We start from the raw sequence: 7,368 nt of genomic DNA, 5'->3' as shown, positions 1-7,368 counted from the left end.
AAGATTGGAGAAACTTAATTTTTTGCCCAAAAACGAAAAAAAAAACGAAAGGGGTAACACTGTCGTTTTTTTTTCGGGTCGAAATTTTGACTTTTGATATCTCAGCTCTGGAAGGGTCTAGAGCCTCCATTTTTGCACTCAGGTGAAAGTCTCATGGCCCTCTATCAGAATCCATAGTTTTGGGAAGATTGGAGAAACTTATTTTTTTGCCCAAAAACGAAAAAAAACGAAAGGGGTAACACTGTCGTTTTTTTTTTTCGGGTCGAAATTTTGAATTTTGATATCTCAGCTCTGGAAGGGTCTAGAGCCTCCATTTTTGCACTCAGGTGAAAGTCTCATGGCCCTCTATCAGAATCCAGAGTTTTGGGAAGATTGGAGAAACTTATTTTTTTGCCCAAAAACGAAAAAAAAACGAAAGGGGTAACACTGTCGTTTTTTTTTCGGGTCGAAATTTTGAATTTTGATATCTCAGCTCTGGAAGGGTCTAGAGCCTCCATTTTTGCACCCAAGTCAAAGTCTCACAGCCCTATATCATAATCCAGAGTTTTGAGAAGATTGGAGAAACTTAATTTCTCGCCCGAAAATGAAAAAAAAAAACGAAAGGGGTAACACTGTCGTTTTTTTTTTTCGGGTCGAAATTTTGAATTTTGATATTTCAGCTCTGGAAGGGTCTAGATCCTAAATTTTTGCACTCAGGTCAAAGTCTCACAGCCCTCTATCATAATCCAGAGTTTTGAGAAGATTGGAGAAACTTAATTTTTTGCCCAAAAACGAAAAAAAAACGAAAGGGGTAACACTGTCGTTTTTTTTTTCGGGTCGAAATTTTGAATTTTGATATCTCAGCTCTGGAAGGGTCTAGAGCCTCCATTTTTGCACTCAGGTGAAAGTCTCATGGCCCTCTATCAGAATCCAGAGTTTTGAGAAGATTGGAGAAACTTATTTTTTTGCCCAAAAATGAAAAAAAACGAAAGGGGCAACACTGTCATTTTTTTTTCGGGTCGAAATTTTGAATTTTGATATTTCAGCTCTGGAAGGGTCTAGAGCCTCCATTTTTGCACTCAGGTGAAAGTCTCATGGCCCTCTATCAGAATCCAGAGTTTTGAGAAGATTGGAGAAACTTATTTTTTTGCCCAAAAACGAAAAAAAAAACGAAAGGGGTAACACTGTCGGTTTTTTTTCGGGTCGAAATTTTGAATTTTGATATTTCAGCTCTGGAAGGGTCTAGATCCTAAATTTTTGCGCTCAGGTCAAAGTCTCACAGCCCTCTATCATAATCCAGAGTTTTGAGAAGATTGGAGAAACTTAATTTTTTGCCCAAAAACGAAAAAAAACGAAAGGGGTAACACTGTCGTTTTTTTTTTCGGGTCGAAATTTAGAATTTTGATATCTCAGCTCTGGAAGGGTCTAGAGCCTCCATTTTTGCACTCAGGTGAAAGTCTCATGGCCCTCTATCAGAATCCAGAGTTTTGGGAAGATTGGAGAAATTTATTTTTTTGACCAAAAACAAAAAAAAACGAAAGGGGTAACACTGTCGTTTTTTTTTTCGGGTCGAAATTTTGAATTTTGAAATGTCAGCTCTTGAAGGGTCTAGAGCCTCCATTTTTGCGCCCAGGTCAAAGTCTCACAGCCCTCTATCATAATCCAGAGTTTTGAGAAGATTGGAGAAACTTAATTTTTTGCCCAAAAACGAAAAAAAAAAACGAAAGGGGTAACACTGTCGTTTTTTTTTTCGGGTCGAAATTTTGAATTTTGATATCTCAGCTCTGGAAGGGTCTAGAGCCTCCATTTTTGCACTCAGGTTAAAGCCTCATGACCCTCTATCATAATCCAGAGTTTTGAGAAGATTGGAGAAACTTAATTTTTTGCCCAAAAACGCAAAAAAAATGAAAGGGGTAACACTGTCGTTTTTTTTTCGGGTCGAAATTTTGAATTTTGATATCTCAGCTCTGGAAGGGTCTAGAGCCTCCATTTTTGCACTCAGGTGAAAGTCTCATGGCCCTCTATCAGAATCCAGAGTTTGGGGAAGATTGGAGAAACTAATTTTTTTGCCCAAAAACGAAAAAAAAACGAAAGGGGTAACACTGTCGTTTTTTTTTTCGGGTCGAAATTTTGAATTTTAATATCTCAGCTCTGGAAGGGTCTAGAGCCTCCATTTTTGCACCCAAGTCAAAGTCTCACAGCCCTCTATCATAATCCAGAGTTTTGAGAAGATTGGAGAAACTTATTTTTTTGCCCAAAAACGAAAAAAAAAACGAAAGGGGTAACACTGTCGGTTTTTTTTCGGGTCGAAATTTTGAATTTTGATATTTCAGCTCTGGAAGGGTCTAGATCCTAAATTTTTGCGCTCAGGTCAAAGTCTCACAGCCCTCTATCATAATCCAGAGTTTTGAGAAGATTGGAGAAACTTAATTTTTTGCCCAAAAACGAAAAAAAACGAAAGGGGTAACACTGTCGTTTTTTTTTTCGGGTCGAAATTTAGAATTTTGATATCTCAGCTCTGGAAGGGTCTAGAGCCTCCATTTTTGCACTCAGGTGAAAGTCTCATGGCCCTCTATCAGAATCCAGAGTTTTGGGAAGATTGGAGAAATTTATTTTTTTGACCAAAAACAAAAAAAAACGAAAGGGGTAACACTGTCGTTTTTTTTTTCGGGTCGAAATTTTGAATTTTGAAATGTCAGCTCTTGAAGGGTCTAGAGCCTCCATTTTTGCGCCCAGGTCAAAGTCTCACAGCCCTCTATCATAATCCAGAGTTTTGAGAAGATTGGAGAAACTTAATTTTTTGCCCAAAAACGAAAAAAAAAAACGAAAGGGGTAACACTGTCGTTTTTTTTTTCGGGTCGAAATTTTGAATTTTGATATCTCAGCTCTGGAAGGGTCTAGAGCCTCCATTTTTGCACTCAGGTTAAAGCCTCATGACCCTCTATCATAATCCAGAGTTTTGAGAAGATTGGAGAAACTTAATTTTTTGCCCAAAAACGCAAAAAAAATGAAAGGGGTAACACTGTCGTTTTTTTTTCGGGTCGAAATTTTGAATTTTGATATCTCAGCTCTGGAAGGGTCTAGAGCCTCCATTTTTGCACTCAGGTGAAAGTCTCATGGCCCTCTATCAGAATCCAGAGTTTGGGGAAGATTGGAGAAACTAATTTTTTTGCCCAAAAACGAAAAAAAACGAAAGGGGTAACACTGTCGTTTTTTTTTTCGGGTCGAAATTTTGAATTTTAATATCTCAGCTCTGGAAGGGTCTAGAGCCTCCATTTTTGCACCCAAGTCAAAGTCTCACAGCCCTCTATCATAATCCAGAGTTTTGAGAAGATTGAAGAAACTTAATTTTTTGCCCAAAAACGAAAAAAAACGAAAGGGGTAACACTGTCGTTTTTTTTTTCGGGTCGAAATTTTGAATTTTGATATATCAGCTCTGGAAGGGTCTAGAGCCTCCATTTTTGCACTCAGGTGAAAGTCTCATGGCCCTCTATCAGAATCCAGAGTTTTGAGAAGATTGGAGAAACTTATTTTTTTGCCCAAAAATGAAAAAAAACGAAAGGGGTAACACTGTCGTTTTTTTTTCGGGTCGAAATTTTGAATTTTGATATTTCAGGTCTGGAAGGGTCTAGAGCCTCCATTTTTGCACTCAGGTGAAAGTCTCATGGCCCTCTATCAGAATCCAGAGTTTTGAGAAGATTGGAGAAACTTATTTTTTTGCCCAAAAACGAAAAAAAAACGAAAGGGGTAACACTGTCGTTTTTTTTTCGGGTCGAAATTTTGAATTTGATATTTCACCTCTGGAAGGGTCTAGATCCTAAATTTTTGCGCTCAGGTCAAAGTCTCACAGCCCTCTATCATAATCCAGAGTTTTGAGAAGATTGGAGAAACTTAATTTTTTGCCCAAAAACGAAAAAAAACGAAAGGGGTAACACTGTCGTTTTTTTTTTCGGGTCGAAATTTTGAATTTTGATATCTCAGCTCTGGAAGGGTCTAGAGCCTCCATTTTTGCACTCAGGTGAAAGTCTCATGGCCCTCTATCAGAATCCAGAGTTTTGGGAAGATTGGAGAAACTTATTTTTTTGCCCAAAAACGAAAAAAAACGAAAGGGGTAACACTGTCGTTTTTTTTCGGGTCGAAATTTTGAATTTTGATATCTCAGCTCTGGAAGGGTCTAGAGCCTCCATTTTTGCACCCAAGTCAAAGTCTCACAGCCCTCTATCATAATCCAGAGTTTTGAGAAGATTGGAGAAACTTAATTTTTTGCCCAAAAACGAAAAAAAAAACGAAAGGGGTAACACTGTCGTTTTTTTTTCGGGTCGAAATTTTGACTTTTGATATCTCAGCTCTGGAAGGGTCTAGAGCCTCCATTTTTGCACTCAGGTGAAAGTCTCATGGCCCTCTATCAGAATCCATAGTTTTGGGAAGATTGGAGAAACTTATTTTTTTGCCCAAAAACGAAAAAAAACGAAAGGGGTAACACTGTCGTTTTTTTTTTTCGGGTCGAAATTTTGAATTTTGATATCTCAGCTCTGGAAGGGTCTAGAGCCTCCATTTTTGCACTCAGGTGAAAGTCTCATGGCCCTCTATCAGAATCCAGAGTTTTGGGAAGATTGGAGAAACTTATTTTTTTGCCCAAAAACGAAAAAAAAACGAAAGGGGTAACACTGTCGTTTTTTTTTCGGGTCGAAATTTTGAATTTTGATATCTCAGCTCTGGAAGGGTCTAGAGCCTCCATTTTTGCACCCAAGTCAAAGTCTCACAGCCCTATATCATAATCCAGAGTTTTGAGAAGATTGGAGAAACTTAATTTTTCGCCCGAAAATGAAAAAAAAAAACGAAAGGGGTAACACTGTCGTTTTTTTTTTTCGGGTCGAAATTTTGAATTTTGATATTTCAGCTCTGGAAGGGTCTAGATCCTAAATTTTTGCACTCAGGTCAAAGTCTCACAGCCCTCTATCATAATCCAGAGTTTTGAGAAGATTGGAGAAACTTAATTTTTTGCCCAAAAACGAAAAAAAAACGAAAGGGGTAACACTGTCGTTTTTTTTTTCGGGTCGAAATTTTGAATTTTGATATCTCAGCTCTGGAAGGGTCTAGAGCCTCCATTTTTGCACTCAGGTGAAAGTCTCATGGCCCTCTATCAGAATCCAGAGTTTTGAGAAGATTGGAGAAACTTATTTTTTTGCCCAAAAATGAAAAAAAACGAAAGGGGCAACACTGTCATTTTTTTTTCGGGTCGAAATTTTGAATTTTGATATTTCAGCTCTGGAAGGGTCTAGAGCCTCCATTTTTGCACTCAGGTGAAAGTCTCATGGCCCTCTATCAGAATCCAGAGTTTTGAGAAGATTGGAGAAACTTATTTTTTTGCCCAAAAACGAAAAAAAAAACGAAAGGGGTAACACTGTCGGTTTTTTTTCGGGTCGAAATTTTGAATTTTGATATTTCAGCTCTGGAAGGGTCTAGATCCTAAATTTTTGCGCTCAGGTCAAAGTCTCACAGCCCTCTATCATAATCCAGAGTTTTGAGAAGATTGGAGAAACTTAATTTTTTGCCCAAAAACGAAAAAAAACGAAAGGGGTAACACTGTCGTTTTTTTTTTCGGGTCGAAATTTAGAATTTTGATATCTCAGCTCTGGAAGGGTCTAGAGCCTCCATTTTTGCACTCAGGTGAAAGTCTCATGGCCCTCTATCAGAATCCAGAGTTTTGGGAAGATTGGAGAAATTTATTTTTTTGACCAAAAACAAAAAAAAACGAAAGGGGTAACACTGTCGTTTTTTTTTTCGGGTCGAAATTTTGAATTTTGAAATGTCAGCTCTTGAAGGGTCTAGAGCCTCCATTTTTGCGCCCAGGTCAAAGTCTCACAGCCCTCTATCATAATCCAGAGTTTTGAGAAGATTGGAGAAACTTAATTTTTTGCCCAAAAACGAAAAAAAAAAACGAAAGGGGTAACACTGTCGTTTTTTTTTTCGGGTCGAAATTTTGAATTTTGATATCTCAGCTCTGGAAGGGTCTAGAGCCTCCATTTTTGCACTCAGGTTAAAGCCTCATGACCCTCTATCATAATCCAGAGTTTTGAGAAGATTGGAGAAACTTAATTTTTTGCCCAAAAACGCAAAAAAAATGAAAGGGGTAACACTGTCGTTTTTTTTTCGGGTCGAAATTTTGAATTTTGATATCTCAGCTCTGGAAGGGTCTAGAGCCTCCATTTTTGCACTCAGGTGAAAGTCTCATGGCCCTCTATCAGAATCCAGAGTTTGGGGAAGATTGGAGAAACTAATTTTTTTGCCCAAAAACGAAAAAAAAACGAAAGGGGTAACACTGTCGTTTTTTTTTTCGGGTCGAAATTTTGAATTTTAATATCTCAGCTCTGGAAGGGTCTAGAGCCTCCATTTTTGCACCCAAGTCAAAGTCTCACAGCCCTCTATCATAATCCAGAGTTTTGAGAAGATTGGAGAAACTTATTTTTTTGCCCAAAAACGAAAAAAAAAACGAAAGGGGTAACACTGTCGGTTTTTTTTCGGGTCGAAATTTTGAATTTTGATATTTCAGCTCTGGAAGGGTCTAGATCCTAAATTTTTGCGCTCAGGTCAAAGTCTCACAGCCCTCTATCATAATCCAGAGTTTTGAGAAGATTGGAGAAACTTAATTTTTTGCCCAAAAACGAAAAAAAACGAAAGGGGTAACACTGTCGTTTTTTTTTTCGGGTCGAAATTTAGAATTTTGATATCTCAGCTCTGGAAGGGTCTAGAGCCTCCATTTTTGCACTCAGGTGAAAGTCTCATGGCCCTCTATCAGAATCCAGAGTTTTGGGAAGATTGGAGAAATTTATTTTTTTGACCAAAAACAAAAAAAAACGAAAGGGGTAACACTGTCGTTTTTTTTTTCGGGTCGAAATTTTGAATTTTGAAATGTCAGCTCTTGAAGGGTCTAGAGCCTCCATTTTTGCGCCCAGGTCAAAGTCTCACAGCCCTCTATCATAATCCAGAGTTTTGAGAAGATTGGAGAAACTTAATTTTTTGCCCAAAAACGAAAAAAAAAAACGAAAGGGGTAACACTGTCGTTTTTTTTTTTCGGGTCGAAATTTTGAATTTTGATATCTCAGCTCTGGAAGGGTCTAGAGCCTCCATTTTTGCACTCAGGTTAAAGCCTCATGACCCTCTATCATAATCCAGAGTTTTGAGAAGATTGGAGAAACTTAATTTTTTGCCCAAAAACGCAAAAAAAATGAAAGGGGTAACACTGTCGTTTTTTTTTCGGGTCGAAATTTTGAATTTTGATATCTCAGCTCTGGAAGGGTCTAGAGCCTCCATTTTTGCACTCAGGTGAAAGTCTCATGGCCCTCTATCAGAATCCAGAGTTTGGGGAAGATTGGAGAAACTAATTTT

Source organism: Pimephales promelas, chromosome 16 (genome assembly GCF_988280905.1).
Source record: "Pimephales promelas chromosome 16, fPimPro1.hap1.1, whole genome shotgun sequence".
Lineage (NCBI taxonomy): Eukaryota > Metazoa > Chordata > Actinopteri > Cypriniformes > Leuciscidae > Pimephales > Pimephales promelas.
Note: the sequence above shows the minus strand (reverse complement) of the source record.